The sequence below is a fragment of the Peromyscus maniculatus genome, chromosome 14, assembly GCF_049852395.1.
Source record: "Peromyscus maniculatus bairdii isolate BWxNUB_F1_BW_parent chromosome 14, HU_Pman_BW_mat_3.1, whole genome shotgun sequence".
NCBI lineage: Eukaryota > Metazoa > Chordata > Mammalia > Rodentia > Cricetidae > Peromyscus > Peromyscus maniculatus.
Genome location: NC_134865.1, coordinates 62,190,588 through 62,214,670, shown reverse-complemented (window position 1 = coordinate 62,214,670; position 24,083 = coordinate 62,190,588).

Sequence of the window (24,083 nt, the reverse complement as noted above, 5' to 3'; positions counted from 1 at the left end):
CTATATAGCAGGAGGGACCCTAGGATGACAGTGGCTTATAATAAGTTTTGGTTTTACTCAATCACTGGGCAAGCCTCAGTGAAACATTTCACCATTAGGATAAGAATTTGTACTTTATCAAGCTGATAATAGAAAAAAAAATAAATAAAAACAAAAAAAGAAAAAATGCATTCAATACAATTTAAAAAGTCCCCGTAGTCTTTAATAGTCCTAATACTATTCAAAAGTCCAACATCCAAAGTGTTTTCTGAGAGTGAAAGAAATCTCTTAATTGTGACTGCCTGTTTAAAACAGAATCATATGCTTCCAACATACAGTACCATAGAGAATGTATACATTCTATATGAAAAGGAATGAACAGGGCATAACAAGGAAAGAATAGAGCAAAGCAAGACTGAGAACCAACAGTTAGTTCTGTGCTTAGCATATAATAGAAGTCCCAAATATCTTTGGTACCCTGCTGCTCCAGCCCTGCTACCTATAACACACATCGCCTCTCTGTTGGACTGGCTGCATGCTGTATATGCAGCTTTCTTCAGAGGAAATCCTATAGTTCTGGCCTTTGCGACATCTTGGAGTCTCCATTACAACTTAGGCCTCACCTTCCTGGCCTCATGCAGTGGCCTCCCAGGGCTTCCTTGCAGGCCTTCCTACATCAATTGGCTTCAGTGTTCTCTGGAATCATAGTACAAAACTCTATTACCTCCAATCCACATCTACCTTGTATCATCCATGCCCACAAAGCAATTAATACGTGGATGGTCTTGACAAGTCCTCTTGCCACTTTAGGATACAGACTGGCCTCCTTGGATCATAGTTCCATCAGATTTGGTGTGCTGACTCTGGAGAAACACTTGCCTAACATTTTACTTTCTAGAAATAAGAAACCCTGTGGGCATTCTTTAGGCTAGGCTTGCTCCTTTCCAATGAATTTGCATTTTTTATAAATTGGAACCTTTTGGGGTAGGGATTTGCCCTCTGGGCACATTACTTATCCTCATTCAGAGAAGAGGATTTCTCATTAATGGTGTTAATTTCTATAACAGCTACAGACACATTATCACTTACAGTCTCTTTGTTCACAACGTTAAACTCCCTTACACATCTTTTCATGTCAAATTCGACATTTTCAGTTCTTTTTGCTGTACCTATTGTTCTCTTAATATGGATCTGAATGAGATCAGTGTGCACTATCCTCAACACAGCCGCAATGTTGTCTTGCTTTGAAATTTCCTACACTTTGAAATTAGTGCATTGCTTTTGAATTCAGCTTCACTCATATTCCTTGGAAATAGGCAAAAATGCAGCAAGATTGTTTTCCAGAATAAAACCTGAATTGCATCTAGTCCAGTTCTCAGTGAAGTCCTTGCTCCTCCTGAAACCTCATGTACTAGGCTTTCATTTCTCTCAGCAGGCTTATCTTCCAAGAATCAGAAATGCCTGGAAGTTTTGTTTACTGTTTTGTCCCCACCCCCCAAGCCTCAAAGTCTTCCCAGTTCCTCTTGCAAACAAGGCACGAAGACTTAGGACCCACAGGGTCAGGTTTATCACAGAAACAGCTTCACTTCTTGGTATCAAGTTCTATCTTAATCTATTGTCCTGCGGTAGAAAATTGAATCCGATGGTCACATCACATCTATAATCAGGAAACAGAGAAGGGTAGATGAACACTACTGATCAGTTCCTGACTTTTCTAAGAGGGTTGATTAACAGCTTCTGCTCTTTAGAGATCTCCATTTATACACTCCAGGATTCCATCCAGGGAATGGTGTCACCCATAGGGGGCAGGTCTTATTTGTTGCAGTCAAGATAATATCTCACAGGTGTACTCAAAGGCCCCTCTCCCAGGTGATTCAAGGTCCAGTCACGGTGACAATACCAACCATCATAACCCTCTTCCGGGTTAAGTGTTTATTTTTTCTTGACCATACTATCACTGTTGCTCTGATTTGATTTTAAGGGAATCCATATATTTACAGTATTTATTGCAATGTACTTTCTTGGAAAATGTTTGTAGATTTCATATGTTTCCTAAATCTGTTGAGATAAGTGGAAATCAAAACAAAATACATATACAAGCAAAAAGCTCCCACCCAAAGCACAATTACAAACATTCTAAAAGAAGTTAAACTACTTATTCATATGGGAAACATTTACACTCCTTAACATGTCTCTCTTGTTTGATAAGTAATGTCTAATTTAGATAGATTGTAGATGATGCATGAATAGCTAGATGATAGATGAATGATAGTAGATATACAAGTGAAATAATAACACACACACACACACACACACACACACACACACACACAAACGTAAACTCCTGACTTTTGTAAGGCAGTTGATTAACTGTCTTTGCTCTTTACAGGTCACCAATGCTTATGGGAAGAAGTCAGAAAAAAAAATGAACTTCCCCTCACTCCTTTATCTCTCCTGTACAAATTTAACCTCTGTTAGAAGCCCCAGGGCCTACACTGAAGTAATATATAATACAAAGATATAATACAGAGAAACACACTGCCTCTGCCTCATCTGTTATTGCAGTCACATAATTTACAACCTTTTTCTGCTTTCTAGAGGGAAACACATACAACCATTTAAGGTGCACTTAATTTGCATAGAGAAATGAGAATTTTAAGTTGTTTCCATGAGGAGCTGAAAATAGAGTTCAGGCTTTTCTCTCCACTACAGCAAGAGTCTAAATGGCAAAGTGAACACATCGATTCTCTCTTCTACATTATGCCTTCCTTAGATGTTGAGAAAAAATTACAGGAATATATTTTAAAGCAGTATGATTTAGATTATTTTTGATTAAGGAAGTGATGACCACAGTTGGTAACATCAGAACAATGAACAACCATTACTCAGTGTGACTATCTTTTTAATCAGATTTTTTTTCTCAAGAAAACTACCTAATTTTGATTGTGTAGTCACACCAGCCTACATCTTAGTAAGGCTTCAGTGACATCTTTCCTTCTTGTCTACCATTATTGCCAATGCGTTTGTTGGAATTAACTCTCTGCTATCCCATGGTTTCAGTCTCCCTGTTAACCTTTGCAGTCAATTATCTAAACTTCAATATGAATAACATTCTAATGGCCCAGAAGTAGTCATAGGCCTACCTTCTATCCACATGTCTTTTTATTTTTGTTTTTTTTTGTTTTTTGTTTGTTTGTTTGTTTGTTTGTTTGTTTTCAAAACAGGATTTCACTGTGTAGCTCTGGCTGTCCTGTATCGACCTCACTATGTAGACCAAACTCACAGAAATCTGCTTGACTCTGCCTTCCAAGTGCTGGGATTAAAGGCATACACTACTATGCCTATACTACCCAAGTTTCTTATAGTTCTTTCATAAGAGAATACAATTTACTGAATTTGGCATTCAGTGCTTCCCATTCATTCTCAAGGAGCCTTTTTAATTTGTCTCTTTTGGATATGACTTCTATGGCCTTAGGATTTTACATCTGTTGAGAGAGAGAGAGACAGAGACAGAAACAGAGAGATAGACAGGGTTGCAGAGACAGAGAGACAGAGGCTGAACTTTATCCTAATTGAAAATACATGTGTTTGAAAAGACATTATCAAGAAAGTTTAAATTTTTTAAATCTAGTTACAGTGCATTTTGAATTATATATCTGAGGAGGGAATTATATCTAGAAAAATACATATATATCCTACAATTCAACAACAAAAAGACAAACCAATTAAAAAGTGATCAAAGTTTTGAAAGGAATTTCTTCACAGAAGATACACAAGTGACAATAAGCAGATTATATGATACTCAACATCATTAGTCAGCAGGGAAATGCAAATCAAAACTACAATGAGCTACTACTTCACACACAAAAGGATAGCTACAAGCAAAAAGATGTATCATAACAGCTGTTGATAAGGACAGAGGGAACTTAAAACCTCACACATTGCTGATTAAAATGTAAACCAGTTCAGTTCACTTGGAATGCAATCTGGCAGTTGCTCAAAAAGTTACACAAGCAATTACCATATAAAGTCAGCAATTCCACACCTAAGAATACACTTAAGTGAACTGAAGATTATACTTGCACAAAAAATCTGTTCGTAGTAGCAATGGTCACAGCATTGCTAAGTATAACTGCTAGAAACTGTGAATGACATAAATTTCCATTTATTTAGGAATGGCAAACAAAATGTGGTATAGCCATATATGATAATGTTATTCAGTAATAAAAAAAATAATGCATTAGCTGCGCATGCTAAAATGTGGGTGGGTTTTAAAAATATATTAAGTGAAAGATGACCAAAGGTCCATATGTTGTATGATTACATTTATATGAAATTTCTAGCAGTTAAAGTGAGGAAGAAAGAAAGTTGAGCCATGACTGTGAATGACTAGGGAAAGGAGTGAAATGCAGAATTCCTAATATGCATGTATTTTTTTCATAGAATGACAGAACTTTAACATAGATCATGGGTATAATTGTAGAAGTCTAAGAATGTATTTATATTCATTGAAGTTTATACTTTACAATACTGAACTTTATGGTATATGAATTTTATCTCAGTAAGGCTATTAAATTTTTAAAAAATAAAACCAAGTGAGTTTTTAAAAAATCATTTATGGAAGATTCAGACCATTGATTTCTACAAAAAAACAACAAGTGAGGACAACTAGAAGAAATGTCAGAACAACTTTCTAGCAATTTGAGGAAAAATAAAATTTTAACCAATAAGAAAAGAGTGGGAATAGGAGTCTATATAGCAAATGTGTTAAAAAAAAAAAGTGGTGGAAGCACTGATACAAAACCAGACGGCATCTGGGTGTGGGCTGTACTCCTATAGTCCTAACGCTCAGGGGTAAGGGGCAATGGGAACACAAGTTCAAGGTCAGCCTGGTTTTCAGAATGAGCTTGTTCCTAGCCTGGGTCACATTAAAACCCTGTGGGAGGTAGGAGAAACCCAGTGGGCACTGACAAAACCTTGATCAGTGTTGCCCTCACACAAGGTGGTCCTTCTACTTCCAATGTTTTCAGCTATTCCTTGTAATGACTGAATATAGGGTTACCTAGTTAACCATTTCCCAGCTTCCTCGATTCCCACTCCTACCCACTGTTAACGTCAGAAATTTGTGATTTCTGAGCTGGGTGGATTTCTGAGCCCTTGCTCACTTTCCCCACTACTACCATAAAACAGTCAGATACATAGAAGAACGCAGGAATGTGAAATGGAAAATTACAGTACCCAGAAGGGCTCTCGTCTGGGACAGTCACATTTTACAAGCTATCGTGTTTGCATATTAAACATTCTGATATGTTCTTTGATCCTCAGCAGGGGACTAAGGGAGGGTATTTGAAAGGACATAAGACAAAGAGTATCAAGAAGGAAGATTTGGGATTCTAGAGGGACAGTCAGCAGTCCCAGATGCTGTCTCTTCCTGCTCTCGCAAACTAGAGTCAAAATGAACTGCACCCTGGAGTCTGGAGACGAGAAGACAAATAGAGTTATTGAGTCCAAGGTCAGGAGGTTTCCACTATTTCCATTCAGGCCAATATAACCAGAGTCATCAGCAAAACCTGAAATATATGTGTGTATTTATGTAATTGACTAAGTAGTCAAATTGTCTCAGTTCTATAATGTATATGTACTGATCGATCCTGCTAATGGCGAAATGAAAATGATAGTGATAGATAAGAAGATAAATAGATGACATGCAGGTGATAGATAATAGATAAAGGGTAGATAGATGATATTTAGAAATAGAAAAATCAGAAACAAATTGATACATATTGATGAGATGCTGAATACTATTGAAATATAAGAGAATATTGCCATGAAACCAACATTTGGGAAGAATTAGAAAAGTATCCCTCTGTGTCTCTCTGTCTCTTTCCCCACATGATAGAAAAAGTTCCTATAATTTCATAACTCAGAGTCACCACAGGAAGGACAACCTTGATGATGGCACTAAGGATGGATGCTGATGGTTGACTCAGTTAACCAAGGAAGCAGATTGGGATGCTGAGGTATCATGAATCAAAGGTAACAATTCAGGGACTCTGGGTTTACTGGAGGAACACATGGGGACCTTTACTGCACAATAAAACTGGAGAGGGAGGTGATGTAGACTGGGCTCCCCAAGAGGGACAGGGATTTTCTACCTTATGTACTGGTGTTCTACAAAGTAGCCCTGTGTTCCAATAAGATCTTTGCCATTAACTGAATGAGTGCTCCTCCTCTAAGATACCATGTTTGTAAATGCTGAGCCTGTCACTTTGAGTGCCATTCCACCCAAACTGCCTGGCAAAGTATATCATATTAAAGTAAATGAATACATGCAAGATGTGCGCAATTGTTCCTGGTGAAGAGAAAGTGCTCAAGAAATCTTTGATATTATTATTATTATTTTATACTTACAGACTATTATTATTAAAATTGTTATTGCTCAAGGACAGACTCGGTAGGTTTTGTGTGTGTATGAGTGTGTGTGCCTATACTCCCCATACACATGCACATAACAAATACAATCAAAGAAAAAGAGACTATCAACTTGAGTGTAGAGGAGCATGTGGGCAGAGTTTGAGGAAGGCTAATGGGTGGTACGAGGAAGAAAGTGATGGGGAGTGATGTAGTTCCAATTCATTTAAAAGACATTGAAAATTAAATTTAAAGAACTGTTACTACTATTATAACATTATTTCAGTCTCAATATAGAGGTCACCCCATTCTTTTACATGGCCCTTCTAAAGTGGAATTGAAGTCTTACAAAAGAGGCTTCCCACTTTCTTGTTTTAAGGGAAATAAGGATCTATATTAACCCACCTTTCTCTTGTCTCTCTGGGGGAAGGCTTATTGACTTTTCAAACTCTGTATACGCTCTCCTAGCTCACATACATAGCTCCTAGCATTGCTGTCGAGTAGGTGAACAAATAAATTCAATTAGAAAGGTGAGCAGTACCTTCACCTGTTCTGTAAGGCATGTGCCTCACCAGCAGATGATTGAATGATCACTCATTATTGTACATTGGCAACTTGACACTGGCATCCATGTGAGCTGAATTTCCTTTGATAGGATTATATTTTGTTTGTGAAGAATGTGACTTGGTGAACTGCCCTATACAAGGCAAAAACCATTGTTTTACTAACTTTCCACTGTGTACCACATCCCTGCCCCTTGTGATCACAGTTTTGAAGAGTGCTTGAAAATCTTCATTCAGAGAGCCTTTTCCTATGAAAGAAGACAGAACTATAATGAAGTTCCCAAACCATGGGCTTGCTACCACTGGTGACTACAGTGAATGCAATAGCTAACTTTATGTGCCAACTTGGCCTGGCCACCATTCAAAGTTACTGGGTCCAGAATGGTTTGAAATATTTGGGGGAATATGTTTTTAAATTAAATCAGCATTTAAATAAGTGAACTTTGAATAAAGCACATTATCTTTCATAATATAGGTAAGATTCATCCAAACAGTTGAAGATCTGAATGTTTTTTTAAAAGGCTGACTTCCTAGAGGAAGGAGGAATTCTGCCAGCTCTAGATTTGAACTTTTACTTGGGTCTCCAGCTTTCCCTGCAAACCCTGAATAAATGTATAGGTCAGTGTCTTAAAATAGTTATCGTTCTCTCTTGGTTCTCCATCTCCCTCTTTCTTCTTTTCTCCATTCACCACTTTGTTTTCTCTCTTCTTTCCCCATCCATCTCTTTTTTTCTCTGTCTCTGTTCTCTCTGTGTGTCTTTGTCTCTGTGTCTGTCTGTCTCTCTCTGTCTGTCCTAAATGCACACTAACATACACATAGACCTCTATTGTTTCCTCCTTGTAGAAGTAGGACCGTATTATTTAATTTTTATTGCTATGGCCCAAACACTTAATGTCTAAGGAAAAAAAAGTTCACTTTGGTTCATGATTTCACAGTGCTAAGTCCATGGTCTCTTGTCCACTTACATTTGGGCAGAACATCATGGATGTAGAGGGGGTATAGAGTGGATGAACTGTTCACTTTATAGCAAACACAAAGTGTTACTGACTTTCTTTTTTTTTTTTTTTTTGCTTTTTATCCTTTGACTGGTGCCACAGTCAGCCTCAGTGTTTCTACTTCAGTTAATCCTCTCAGAAAAACCCTTGACAGAAACACCTAGAGGTGTGCCACTCCATCTCCAAGGGATTCTAAATCCAGTCAAGTTGACAATGAAAGTCAAACACCACACTGACTAATAATGGGTTGGAGACCATGGAGACCTACCTAGAGTGACATCATACTCCACAACTTTAAGTTTTACCTCCTGGGAAATCAGTAGGAGATATGCTTGGACAGACTATAGATGTGTTTTATGATGAGGTTATGTCCTGTAAACCTGAAACAGATTGACCCTGCCTTTATTTTGGCTAACCTGCTGAACATCTTAGCTTGGCACACCCAGAGTGCTTGCTTGAGGGGCTGTGGCTCATTGCAGCTAGTGAAGCACGTTTAGAGAACATCTCATCATGTATTATTATCCTGCAAAAGATCAGATTTGCAAATCAGAAGTATAGCTTCTACTGAATGTGAATCGCTTTTAAGTATTATATTGTAAAAAAAAAAAACATCACAAGCTGAAATATAAGTCAGGGAGCATCAGTAGTGAAGCAAACAGTTCATCTTTAATTCCAACTTCTCTCCCTTCCATTCCCTACTTTAACAACCTGTATTGTCATTTGCATTTGCCCACACAGAGGGCTGCATACCCTATGTGCCCAAGGCATCATCTATGTAACTTCATAGAAATATAAAATACCAGGGGATCCCTCTCCCTATAGCACAAAGAGCAATTGAGAAGTGAGGGACCTCTTTGCCTAGGCATAGACATGAGTTGGAAAGCTCACTCTGAGACATTTGCTTTATATGCTGTTTTCCCTTGTTACTATAATAGGGAACCAGGGCCACAGCATCACTTCTATGTGATTACAGCTAAGGGAAACTTGGGGGGGTTAGCAATGACTTAAACAACGAAGTCATGCTAAAGGTATGACCAAATACAGTTATGTTAAGAATACACAGCCACAGCCACAGGAAACTGTTAGAAGAAGCAGTGTGAGGGACTGGACAGATGGCTCAGCAGTTAAGAACACTTGGTGCTCTACCAGACAGCCAGAGTTCAGTCCCCAGGACCCAGATACAGTGGCTCACGCACACATGCAAACATGTAAATAAAAATAATTTTAATGGACACAAATGTAGTCTTTTGCCAGCAAAGTCTTGTACTTTTTTTAATTTGATTGAAAATAGATTGTTATTTCTCACATAATATATCCTAATTACTGTTTCCCTTCCCTCTACTCTTCAAGTTCTTCCCCTCCCAACCAGATCTACCCCCTTTCTGTCTCTCATCAGAAGACAAACTTCTAAGAGTCTAAAATAAAATAAATCAAAAACTAACACATCTGGATAGGAAAAAAACAAACAGAATGAAATATTATATATATAAATTATATGGTCTCTATTGAGATTAAAGGCGTGTGTCTCCATTCTGTCTGTATCCTTGAACACACAGAGATCTGCCTGTCATGTCATCAGGATTAAAGGTGTATACCACCACTGCCCGACTTCTGCTATGGCTTATTAGCTTTGACCCCCAGGCAACTTTATTTATTAACATATAAATAAAATCACATTTCAGCACAAATAAAATATCACCATGGGAGGGAAGAAAGCAAGGTGTTCCAACAGGATCCCCTTAGTCCCTAGGAATGAGGATAGAGAATAATGAGAGGCCACAACAGGTAGTCTTCTACAGAGTTGGGCGTGAAACTGGGGGATTGGATGTGGAGAAAAGGAGGGGGAGGAATATCTACTGTTAGCCTACCTGTTTCCCTGGCTGCAGTGGCCTGTGGGCTTTCAGGGAATGACTGCAGAGTTGGAGGTTGGGATAATGGGATGAGTGTGGTGAAGGGAGATTGCAGACCTTTCTGATTCACTGGAGCTAGAGAAAGGGGGAGGCCACAGCAAGTGGTCTGCTATAGAGCTGGGAGTGAGACTGGGGGTTTGAATTTGGAGGGGAGGGATTGGTGAAGATTTGTAGTTAGCTTACCTGTTTCCCTTGCTGGAGAGACCTGTGGGTTCACAGAGAATGTCTTCTGGAGTTGGGGACTGGGATAAAGTGGAGGGTGTGGGGGAAGCAAGTTTAGAGGGGGAGACCTATGAGATCCATTGGAGGTAGGGGAAGGGCTGGGTTAGTCTGCAGCAGGCCATTGGATGCAGAGCTGGAGATGAGACTTGGTGAATAATTTGGAGGAGAGGTGAAGAAGATCTGCAGTTAGCCAACCTGCTTCCCTGGCTGGAATGAATAGTATTAAGATCTTAAAATGTAATCAGCAGCTGTGTGAACTGATGTGAGTGATGCAGGTGGTTAGGTCCCATCAGGACTCACCTGTTGAAGCTGTTTACATGGGTACTTTTTGTTGTTTTTGTTTTGAGGAAGGGGTTTTGAGGAGCACTAATGCACCTCTGTGTCTTTTTTTTTTTTTTTTTTTTTTTCGAGACAGGGTTTCTCTGTGTAGCTTTGCGCCTTTCCTGGGACTCACTTGGTAGCCCAGGCTGGCCTCGAACTCACAGAGATCCACCTGGCTCTGCCTCCCGAGTGCTGGGATTAAAGGCGTGCGCCACCACCGCCCGGCTCACCTCTGTGTCTTAATACACACTTCCCCACTTCATATGTGGGAAGCTGTGGTGGTTTGAATGAGAAGCACCCCTATAGGCTCATAGATTTTTATGCTTGGTCACCAGGGAGTGGAACTATTTGAAAGGATTAGGAGGAGAAGCTTTGGTGGAGGAATTATATCACTAGAGGTGGGCTTTGAGGTTTTCAAAATCCCAAGCCAGGCCCAATGGCTCTCTATTCCTGTACCTGTGCATCTGGATATAGAACTTTCAGCTACTTCTCCAGCACCATGTCTGCCTGTATGCTGTCATGCTCCACGCCATGATGACAATGGACTAAGTCTCTGAAATTGTATTAAATGTTTTCTTTTATAAAAGTTGCTATGATCATGATGTCTCTTCACAGGGATAGAACAGTGACTAAGACAGATATTTCATGAGTATATTTTCCCAGTTATCATTCAGGTGAATAAATGTTACAAATGACTCAGGTATAGAAAGAAGATCTATGCAACATGACTGTCAAGAATCCTTGCTGCAGAGAACAATGTTTTGGAGAGTAAACCCGGTTGACAGGTTCTCATATTTATGAACTTTGGGGAAAATTGTGCATGTCTATGACATGCTACTACCAAATTTGTGTAAAAATAAGGGAGTATTTTCTGCAGAAAACAAATAATCAATACTGTATTTTCCATTTAAAAATGTGTGTGTAGGAAAGTGTCTGTGTATGTGTGTGTATGTAGTGTATGCATGTGTAGGCATGTGGCATTTATGTGCCAGCTGAATCTAGAAGGGGACATGAGAACTCCTGCTTTATTACTCTCTGACCTGTTCCTTTGAGGTAGAGTCTCTCAGTAAACCCCAAGCTCTTGCTTTGCAGCTAAACTGGCAGCCAATCAACTCAGAAATCCTGTTTGATGCTTGCAGAGGATGTTCTCTTAGCCCCTGAGCCACCTCTCCAGCCTCTGTATTTTCAGTTTTTAAAGTTGAAATTAGTTTTGTGTTTGTGATGAGAGTTTGAACAATAAAATGTTAGGGTTTGTCATTATCATAATTTTAGTATGACAACTGCCAAGGTTAAGGTCTGTCAAGATATGTTTTTTCCTTCAACATTCAGGATTTCTTTTATTACTCTACATCTTCTGGTATCCTGTATTTGCATAGGATTACTGGTAATGAGCATCATGATGAACTCCAAGCACCAAGTGCATGCTTATGTGTGATGATGGGTTTAAAACTCCCTATAAGGAATATAGGCTAAAATACACTGATGTATTGTCTATGAGAATCATGTAGTAAATATTGGTTTTTTGCTTCTTTAACATCAACTCCACCTTTTTCTACAATCACTCTTTTCTTCCCCTTTGAGACAGTCTATTCTTCCATTTTCAATTTATGGGTCAAGGTCAGTGTCCACACAGTCCTAGCAATGAATGATGTGACTCAGTGCTAAGCAAATCAGTATTTAAGCATGACAGAAAGTTGTCACCAAAGCTCCACCATCTGAAAATCTATGAGAGCCTGCATGAGATTAGTCAATGCAACAAAAGATGAACTTATAAATGAAGAACTAGAACTCTTAGTTCTTACTTGAGTTCTTAGTCACTTCAGTCTAGTTGACAAAGTCACATGGAAGTGATATTGTTTGATTCCACCACCACCCCTTTTTTGTTCTAGGCTACAAGGAAGTTCTCTTTCCCTTATTCACTTCCAACTGGGTCACTAGTTCTGGGGAATGCCAATACCATATCAGGAGCCTACTCAACCTGTCTTAGGAGAGGCCCTAGAGAAGGTAGATCAGAAGTCTCACCACCATTACCTTCCCCAGCCTTTGAGTGAAGTAGCTTTGGATCAGAACCTTCAGTTACAGGCACATCTTCAGTGATGTGCTGTTTCAGTTCATAGTTCTACTATGGGAGAACCCAAAGCAGCAACAGTTGAATAAATTTCCCTTAAATCTATGATCTACAGAAACCCCAAGGATAGTAAATGTCTTTATTTGTCATTTTAATGTAGAGGATAATCTTTTTATAAACACAAAAACAGACAACTACTACACATATTCATAAAGAATCTTAACTAATAATTTAATGAAGCAAAAACAAAAACGGCAAACTCCCCATTGCTTTCAAGTCATGTTAGGATCATTTGGAATGTGTCATTGCTTCTGTCTTTAATGCCAGTGATTGTAGTGCCAAAGATGCAAAGAGCAGACCAGGTGCCCTAATTATGGGGATCAGCGAGATCCTTATCGTAGCAAAATTAAAAATATGTAAACATAAAAAAATGAAACAAAAAAAGGACAAAGCGATTTAAGTAGGAAGGCTTTCTTAAGTGTGCCAAGCAAACCACTATTCCATATTGGAAAGAATGACCCATGTAGCTTATGTGAAAATTTAAAGTGGTGTTTGAAATAAAATTTATACTATGCAGTCAAATAGCAACACACACACACACACACACACACACACACACACACACACACACACACACACACATGTTAATGACCCAAAGATCAATTTACTACTAAAAATTTCACTAGAATGAGCAAATGGGCAATTCATGGAAGAAACAGACATGTAGAGAGATTTCCAGCATCAATAACCAGCAGCAAGAATCTCAACAGAAATCAACAATGGAAATCTACCTTTCAAATTGGTTTTAAAAATTGATAGAGATCAGCATCAGAGCAAATTTGGATATTCCTGGAGGAATGAAGGTTAATGGATTCATGAATTATCTTTTTTGTATGTTTCTTTCAAACTAAATTGAATTCGCGTTCAGTCCTGTTATAGGATGAATTCAAAACTTTCCATGTAAGTTTTTCTTTCATTTCTTACAAGATTTTGAAATAGTTTTATTTACCAAAATGAAAATGTATTATCCCTGTATGTGTAAAAATTTCAATCAAAATAATTTTAAAATCTACCTCAAAAAGGAACTAGTGAAAGGCTTTAATTTCACTTCTCTATGATCTTCAGTTAACTAGCATGTATCTCCTCCTGTACTCACTTGCTTTGGAGTAGTTTGACAGCTCAATTTCATCTGATTTGGGATGAATTTCACAAAAGGAGAACTCTAGATATACTTTGCTTAACAAGACTCCAAAATAACAAAATCAGAATTTAAACACGAACATCAAATCTGACAACATTTTGTTTTCATCAAATAAATGCCCTTCTTTTAAAAGGGATTTCTGTAAGATACTTTTATCTAGCAGTCACCTTTGGAGAGGCTCTGATGTAATTCAATTTTTAAATAACTCCAGAAATGCTCACATGTATCTGGCTAGGTATTATATCATGTGACACAATAACCCAACCCTCTTCACTGTTCAATTCACATGCAGAGAACATCAGCAGGCCCTAAAAGGATGTCAAACAGGGTGCACCAACTTTCCAATATCTTCTGAGCATCATTTTGGTAACACCCAGAGGTCTTCCTGCCTTCAAATGATCTATTTCATCCTTGAGTTGGTATGCATTCTCTCTTGTGGGAAACAATATTTTTTTATGGTTGTGTGTCACTGCAATTACAAAAAAAAATCTTAGAGTGCACAAGCAAGTGTAAAAAAAAAAAAAACAATCTGACTCTATAGCCTGGTTGCCTGGATTATTTCTGTTTATGATCGTAAGTGTAGAGACCTCAAGGACTAGAGAATTTTTAGCTTATAAACTTTGTAAAGTTGTGGAGAATTTTGAATATCTACTTGGATTGTATAAATGCTCTAGTCACTGTTAGGCATAAATTTACTTGTTCTTCTAAACCTGTAGCTGATTGTGTTTTTAATATTCTAATGAATTATTTTGGATTGGGAGCACAACTGTAAATAATAAAAATATTTGAAAGAGTATAAAAAACAGTCCTATTCTAGTTGAGAAAAATAACCTCCTTAGCAATGCAAAATTAAAACTTAGAGCCTGTTACTGTAAAATACCTATTGCTAGTTCTATTTCTTAACCAAGAGCCACAGTGTATAGAGTTCTGCATACTTCTGGAAGGTCTGGAGACGGTGGCAGGTGGAATGTCGTCTCAGCAATGGTACTTAAGCCGCACTCCCACTTGGACTCATGAAAATGAAAACAATCATGTATAAAAGAAAAGTAAGATAAGACTAAGGAGTATAGAAAAAAGAATACAAATATTCTATTAATAGAATAAAATATGAGAGTCATGATGATAATGCAGGCAATAATGAAGATTTTGATGACAGAAAATAACTGATGTGGTGATATACTGCTTGTAATCTAAGAAATAAAAGCTTGCCTGAAGATCAGAGGACAGAGCTAGCCACAAAGTTAGCCATAGAGGTCAAGCAGTGGTGGCACATACCTTTAATCCTAGCACTTGGGAGGCAGAGCCAGAGATCCATCTGGATCTCTGTGAGTTCAAGGCCATGCTGGGCTACATGAGATGCATCCAGTCTAAAAGAGCAATAGTCAGGCAGTGGTGGCACACACCTTTAGTCCCAGTACTAGGAAGTTTGAAACAGGAAGTGATATGCCTGGGCAGAGAAAGGAATATAAGGCGGGAGGAGACAGGAACTCCGGCTCTTTTCAGGCTGAGTAGTTGGCAAGGTAAGAGGTGGTGGCTGTGGCTTGCTCTGTTTCTCTGATCTTTCAGCTTTTACCATGATATCTGGCTCTGGGTTTTTATTATAAGACTATTTAGGATTTGTGCAACAAACTGACAAAACTAGGAGAATGTATTAGACATCAGATAAAACACTCTGTGAACCTGAACATATTTCACAACTCAAGTCCTGCAAAGGGAAGTATTTTTTCAATAATATGTTTAATTTCATACTTGCTCCCAAATAGGAAACCCAGATGTTTAGTAAACATTACTCTAAGTGTGTCTGTGAGGTTGTTTTTGAAAGAGATTAATATTTCATTGGTAGAAAAATTAAAAAAGATTTCTTTAATAAACTAGATGGTTCTCCTCCAGTAAGTTGCAGGCTTGACTAGAAGAAACAAAATGGTGGATCCTTCCAAAAAGAAAAAGAAACACCTCTCTTGCCTGATTCTGAGTTAGAGTATCCATTTCCTGCCTTTGTGTTCAGTTGAAAAGGTGTGCTTTTGCTCCTTCAACATGCATTTTTTTAAATAGAAGTTCCATTATTGGCTACTTATTTTTCTTGATTTTTAGGAGTTTGAAAACAAACTAAATCTACATTATTGACTCTTTTACTCTTTTGGCCTTGTAGCTTGCCATTTGTAGGTATTGGAACATTTAGTCTCTGTAATTCCCTGAATCAAGTCCTTACAAGTCTTTTCTCTGAGTGTATGTGGGTACGTGCATGCGTGCATGCGTGCATGCATGAGTGTGCATGTGTGCGTGTGCGTGTGTGTGTGTGTGTGCGCGTGTGTGTGCGTGTGTGTGTGTGTGTGCGTGTGTGTGCGTGTGTGTGTGTGTGTGTGTGTGTGAGAGAGAGAGAGAGAGAGAGAGAGAGAGAGAGACAGAGACAGAGAGAGAGACAGAGAGAGAGAAAGAGAGAGAGAGAATGCTGAATATGCATGCATTCTATTCTATTGATTTTTTTTCTTGGAGAATTCTAACAAATACACTTTGTGTTTCTATTTGGTACTTTTTTTTCTTTCTCCATACTCCAGTACCCTTCTCTTTGCTTTATTCTTCATCCTGATATAAATTATGGTAAAACAAACAAATCTCTAATCGTGTATTAAGGCTTCATACTCCCAGGACCAAATTCAACAGTCAAAACAACAACAACAAAAAAAAAAAAAAAACAAGGAACAAATGAGACACAATGAAAATGCTTCTTCTTCTGGAATAAGAGAAAAATCCAACTGTACTTTATTTGTTCTCAGTGGCCTGACCCAGTAGCTTGCGAAGACAATGGAATCATTTAATTGACTGGGTCTAAGCTACATACTCATCTTGTAAGCCAGTGATGGAATTAGATCCACCCAAAAGACTGAGAAGAGTGGTGGTATGAACTGAAATGTATCTTGAAAAGAAAGGGTGCTAGAGTCTAACTTACAATATAAAAACACATGACTTTATTTGGAAATAATGTCATTGAGGGTGTAATTAATTAAGAAGAATTATATTGAAGAAGATGGAATTTCTGATCTGTACGATTTTTTTTTCTGAATAAGAAAACAGTATGGGGAAAAAATAGGAAAATCTGTGGCTGATATGTAGAACTAAATTATACTGTAAAATAAAATAAAATTAAAAAAAATAGGAAAATCCCATGTAAAGATGAAGATCGGTTAGAAGCACGAATTTTCAAGTTTAGGAGAATCTAGAGGTCTGGGAAACAGTCATAATTAAGATGAAATAAAGAAAGATTCTTCATTCAGGTGTCAGAGAACCATAGTTCTGCTGACTCCTTTGTTTTCAGTTTCTAGCTTCCCAAACTGTGAAAAATTAAATTCTATTTTCATAAGCTACCCAGCTGGTGTTAACTTGTTACAGTAACACTAGGAAATGAGTAAATATGGAAAAATCATTGTGAAGGAATTTTAAGATAGGGTTAAGAGTGCAGGAAGGGGTATACAAATAAATAAAAGAATAGGCTTTACAACAATTTTCAAGGTTTTAACAAGAAAACAGAAATGGTATATTGATCTTGGAAAATGTCAGCAGCATAATTAAAACTCACGTTTTTATTTGGACTCAATTTTTTTCTATTTAGTTGTTATTGTTTCCTGGGTAGGAACCCTGCTTGCCAATTTTGTCTGTTTTCATTATTAAGTCAGAAGGAAATTGCAACTTGGAAGTAAACATGTCTAATCATGGAGTGATGGAGGTGTCAGAAAGAATAAAGAAATCTTTTGCATGAAGAAATTTAACCTCTCGCATTGTATATAGACAAAATGAGAGTACCATTGGAAGATACTACTGCTATCTGAAGCAGCAGTCTGAGTAACACACGATCAGAATCCAGTCAGTGCTCTAAAAGGGTTGCTTATTCTGCATAGTCCTCGTTGGTGCTTGTGAATAGGGCTAAGCACATACAACAGAGTTAGTGTAAACTCATGTACTTAAGCAAACAACAGGGTAGGTGATGTGAAAATACTATCGATGCAATAGAACGGGTGTCAGATCCATTCGTCAAATACTCAATAAGGTAAGCACTTGGGGTATTTAACAATTTACTTGGATGATGGCATGAATTTTCTAATTTACTGGATGCTTGCTTCTTTCATGAAGGTAAATTATATGTCATTAATCTTTCCAGGATGCTATTGTCTTAAAGTTAATTTAGTGATGATTCCTTTTTTGTTGTTGTTGTTTTGTTTTGCATAAAATACCAGCTATGGCATTGTATATAATCAATATTGAGCAGCAATAGGGGAGGAATAGAATATACTTGTTTCTGTTTTGCAATTACTGGCAAAAACATAGGTTGGGGATAATGAGAAGCATTAAAGAAAAGGCAGAGATTGGACGTAAACTTAAATAGTAGAGGAGGGTCTGACTGTGAATTTATCCTTGGTTTTTCTGAGCTGTTCTTGAACATGGTTGTTGTCCCTCCTTATGTCAGAACCAGTCCTTGCCTCAGACTCTACATTCTTGATATTTCACTATTCTGAGAAGTTTTTGCATTCTCCTTGTTAGAATATCTCTTATCTCACTGAGTCCTGGGCATAACATTTATATAAACAAAGGGACCATGGAGTGTTTTCCTGAGAGCTTTTTCTTTGCACAAGAAACTGGAACTCACAGAGATCCGCCTGGCTCTTCCTCCCGAGTGCTGGGATTAAAGGCATGCACAACCATCACTACCCAGCTGATTGTTTGTTTTCTTATCCTTTTATCTTCTTTGTATATTAGAGACATGGCTCCTCTGTCAGGTGGATAACTGGCCAAGATTTTCTAATCCTGTGGGGTGCTTCTTCACTCATTTGACAATTTACTTTGCTGTACAGGGTCTTTTTAGTTTCATGAGATCCCACTGGCCAATAATTTGTCTTATTTCCTTTACTATCAGTGCCTTATCTAGGCAGTCCTTACCTATGCCTCTATGAAGCACACTACTTACTTTTTCTTTTAGTAATTTTATAATATCGGGTCCTATGTAGAGATTCTTGATCCATTTGGAGCTGAGTTTCATCAGGCTGAGACACAGGATATAGCTTCATTTTTCTTCATTTTGATACCTAGGTTTCTCAGAATCTAATATGGAAGATGTTAGTTTTCTCTTCTATGTATATTTTGGTATCTTTGTCAAAAATCAGGTAGCTATATTTGCATGAGTTTGCATCTGGGTCCTCTCTTCTAGTCCCTTGATCTGTGTAGCTGTTTTTGTTGCAGAATCATGCTGTATTTCTAATTACAGTGCTTGTTGAGATGAACAGTGAAATCAAGTATACAGCATAGTTGATTACTAATTGTGTATTGAAAGCAGTAAAATGTTCCATGACACCAAATAAACCAGTTGTAGGATTTCCTCAAGATAAACGAATAGCTCCAGCTTCTTCAGTATTTATCAAAATATGGAGAAAAAGTACATGCTATCCTTTGATGGCAAGCCCAATACTTATAGGCTGAGAGAAGAAGCCACTTCACACATGGAATTGGGAGTACTCTGGGATGTGGATTTGGAGTGGACAGACCCTCTCAGCTTGCACCTGTTCCTGCTAGTGAGACTCTTGTATCCTGCCAGTGTGTTCTAATGAGCCCAAGCAAACTGGATATGTGGACTGCCATCCGGGCTGGCTACATAGCAACAAAATACAAGGCTTGGCCCTGAACTCCACAATGGCCCCCAGCCTGTCCTTTAGTGAGCATGTGAACAAATATATCAGCATAATGCTATGAAATGCATGTGATTCAAAGGCAGGCATATCACAGTGGCTCTACTATGATCATGCAGTAGATGGTGGTTTGTTAGTCACTGTCTCTCCTGTTTCCCTGCAAGGGAAGAGCTTAGTTGATGAACTAGCATTCAGTTCCTTACTGCAATAGGTATAGTTTCTGTTCTGTATATTTACGTGTGCTTGCCTTTTATTTGTAACTCTTGTTTTAAAGACAATGCATGGAGTTTGAATTAAAAACCAACTACCAAATGCATCCCAATAGTAATCTATAGCCCAATGGTTCCTGAAGGCCAGGTGCCATGAGAACCATTTTCTTCTCAGTACTGAGTTGGTTGATTTTCATTTTATAACAATAATTTAAAAAGCTAAGTGGTATTGCATAGGAGTACCAGAATCTGCTTCAGTGGAAAAAGAAACTGTTTACATTAAATAAAAACCTGGCCATAGGCTATGTCTGCACATGTATAGGGCATTATGAGCCACACTCTGACAAACCCATAGACAGTTTCTGGCACTTGGGGTCACAGAGTTGCATTTTCACCGCCAGAAAGGAAAGCAGAGAAGAGAAAGGGATGAGGAGGGAGAGTCTGGTTCCCTTCTGATTCTGTAGCTGAGTGGACAGCCAGTGTAGTCCCTTGTGGAGCTGATCCCATTGGTGGCGCAGGTGACCTGAAAGTACCAATTCTTATGTTGTAGAGTACAGCCAGGCTTGTCTGTGGTTTCAGTTGCATTCATGGTATTGGGAAGGTCCTGCTTGTTGGGACACATGAGGAGAACAGCACCCCAGAGTTCATTCTCAGCTACAAGAATCATGAGCTTTCCACCAGCTCTGTTCACACACTTTATCACTGCTGTTCACTTTGAAGATCAAGCCTTTGGTGTTCTGGAAGTAGTTGCACCACAGTGGCTGGATGCTGTCCCCACCCTATGTGGTGATGCTGATGTTCTTTTACTCAGAAGTCATCATGTTGAGACCAGGCATGGTGTGCATGGTGTGCATGGTGTGTATGGTGTGCATGGTGTGCATGGTGTGCATGGTGTGCATGGTGTGCATGGTGTGCATGGTGTGCATGGTGTGCATGGTGTGCATGGTGTGCATGGTGTGCATGGTGTGCATGGTGTGCATGGTGGGCATGGTTTTCCCAGCTTCAGTTTGCAAAGAATTGTTGTCTTTTTTTTGCAGCAACCATAAGCCTGTTCATTCCTTTCTTTAACAATAATATCATCATCATCATCATCATCATCATCATCATCATCACCACCACCACCACCACCACTTGAAGAGGTTTGCAAAGATATTCCTCATGCTTGTGGACAGGTGGTGGCAATATCGGCCAGGAACCTCAGCAATAGCTGCTCCCTGCAGGTGTTGGTCTTCTTTATAAGCTTTTGTTTTGTTTCATTTGGGGTTTTTGTTTTATTTTATTTTATTTTGTTTTGTTTTGTTTTGTTTTGTGTTCAATACGTCCTGATCACAGTTTCTCCTCCCTCCATCCCTCCCATCCCTCCACCCATCCATTCCTCTTCCTTTTCCTTAAAGAAAAGAGCAAGCCTCTCACAAATATCCACTGAATATGGCATAAGAAGATACAGTAGGACTAGGCACAAACCCTCCTGTCAAGGCTGGGCAAGGCAACCCAGTAGGAGGAAAAGGTTCCCAGGAATAGATGAAAGAGTCAGAGACATTCCTACTCCCATTGTTAGGAGTCCCACAAAAATGCCAAGTTACGCAGCCATAACATACATGAAGAGAACCTAGTAGGACCCATGCAGGCTCTGTGATTGCTATTTCAGTCTCTGTGAGCCCCTATGAATCTTATTTGGTTGAAGCCCATGGGCCCAGTATCCTCAAACCCTCTGGCTCCTACATTTCCTTCTACCCTTCTTCCATGGGGTTTCCTGAACATCAAGGGATGAGCCCCAGGAGATCACTGATTTGAGCTTTCTCTCCACCTAACATCTGGTCGTGGGTCTCTGTATCTGCTCCCACCAGCTGCCAGAGACAGTCTCTTTGATGATAACTGGGCTAGGCCCCAATCTATACGTATTTAAGACTATAACTAGGAAACTTTTTATTGATTTTTTTCTCTTAGGTTTCTGGGCTATCCAGCCTCCAGGCAGTGTTGAGCTTAGGCTCCCTCTCCTTGTGTGGCTCTCAAATTAGACCCTCCAATGGTTGGCCACTCCCACAGGTTTTGTGCCTCCATTGCCCTAGTAATCTTGTAGGTGGGATAGATTATAGGTCAAAAATTTTGTGGCTGATTTTCTATGTCTGCCAAGAGTGGCCTTGGAGTTTTGATTTTTAGAAGTACATTGAATCTCTACAGTTTTGATAGTATGGCCATCTTCTCCCAATTCATGGGTGTGGGAGATCTTTCCACATTGGCTCATATAAGCATATTAAATTTTTTTTTCCTCCCTACTTCTTGTGAGGCCATGTAAGTTCCTACCTAATTTGTCCTTTCATAGGTAATTGCTACATACTCTGGGCACAGCACAACACAGCTCTTAAAAATATCCAAAAATTAGCATTAAAATATTTTAGAGGAAAGTTGACCCTTGTGAGAAGCAAAAGCACTGAGTGGTTTGCTGTAACTCCTCTTTTTGTCCCAGAGGTTCATGTCCTTGATGTTTGGTCCACCTCGAAGTGATGTGGCAGCTGATGGGACCTTTCAGTGTTGAATCCTAGTGGGAAACAATTAAATCATTAGGGGAGCTGCCCTAATGAATGTAGTTCTCTTAAGGCCCTGATTAGTTTTCCTAAGCAATTCCCATCTACATCCTGGCTTCTTAACGTACCATGTGATTGCTCTTACACATGGCCTGCCATGATGTCATCTGCCACTATGATCTCATTGAAGATTAATATGGATGAAACCATTTAATCTTGGACCTTTAGCCTTTATAACTATGCAAAAAAACCCCGTTTTCTTTATAAATTAACCAGCTCTAGATACTTTATTGAAAAATAGACTAATGTATTCCAGCAGGTTTTAGTTTTAGGCTTGGTATCAAGTCACATCAGGGAATAGTCTAATAGAAAAACTAAAAGTCTTCCAGGCTAAGCTTCAGAGGACAGAGGGAAGAGTGGGGGATCCCAGAGAGAAGAGCCAGAAAAAAAGAGGTTAAAATTCTATGTTTAAACTTCACCTTCACCTCTGAATAAAAGAAAAAAGAATGTATAAGCCAGACACAAATTAGAATTAGTAATAAACAAGTTGAACTGAAATTTGAATTGCCCTCCAGAAAAGACTGCTTCTGCAGGTTGACAGAGGCCAAATATACTGTCTATAAGAACAAAGCTGTTAAATTTCTAAGAAGGACACAAAAATGCAAAGCCTCTGCAAAATAACTTGAATATTGTTCAGGAAACAATCCAAATCTGTTGGCATGAAGAGTCAGTAAGACAAGGTGGAACCCGATCCAAGAAGAATGGACCAGATATCATAAGGAGTTGGCAAGTACATGAAGTCATGTCTTCATAGTCCCAATAAAGGAAAATATGAACTCAATGAATGAAAATTCTCCAGGAAATGGTGGTGCATGCCTTTAATCTCAGCACATGGGAGACAGAATCAGATGGGTCTACAGAGTGAGTTCTAGGACAATCAAGGCTACATACAGAGAAATCTTTTCTTGAAAATCCCCCTGGGGAAAAAATGAAAATTCAAACCTTGGAAAGTGCCTTAGTCAGGATTTTTTATTGCTGTGAAGAGACACCATGACCATGGCAACTCTTACAAATAAAACATTTAATTGGGGTGGCTTGCTTATGGTTTCAGAGGTTCAGTCCACTATCATCATGACAGAGAGCATAGCAATGTACAGGCAGATGTGGTGCTAGCTACATCTTAACCTGAAGGCAGCAGGAAGTTGATTGACTGTCACAATGAGTGAAGCTTGAGAAAAAGACCTCAAAGCCCTATCCCTATAGTGACACACTTCCTCCAACAAGACCACACCTCCTAATAGTGCCACTCCCTTTGGGGGTCATTTTCTTTCAAACCACCACAGAAAGAAAATATGGAAATTCTAGAATGGAAAAATGCAGTATTAGAAATTATAAAATCAGGGCCTAGAAAGGTGGCTCAAGGGTTAAGAGCACTGGCTGCTTTTCCAGAGGGCATGAGTTCAAATCCTAAGACACACATGTTGACTCACAACTGTCTGTAACTCAAGTTCCAGGGCATTTGACATCTTCATGTGATGCCTGAGGGCCCCAGGAACTCATGTAGTACACAAACAAACATGCAGCCCAAACACCTGTACACGTAAAAAAATTTAAAATGTTTAGAAAAATCACGAAATAACATGCACTGGCAGAATGGAAACTCCAGGCTATCCAGATGTAATTTCTTCCCCAATCCCTATAGATGCACTACAATTCCACCCAGGACTCGGGACCCTCTTTTTCTCTTTATGGAAGCTGGTAATCACATCCTAACCATTGTACAGAAAGACTGGAGGTCTAGAGAAGTAGAATGCTTATTTTTGAAAGGAAGCAAGGTACAAGACTTATTACATAGCTACATGATCAGGGCAGTGCGGTCTTGGAGTGAACATCTAGTCAATGTGACAGAATAAAAGGCCCATGAAGAAATGGATGCATATATGGTCAATTAATTTTCAATATGGTATCAGAATAATTCAATGGAGGGGAAAGGAGGAATCGTTCTTT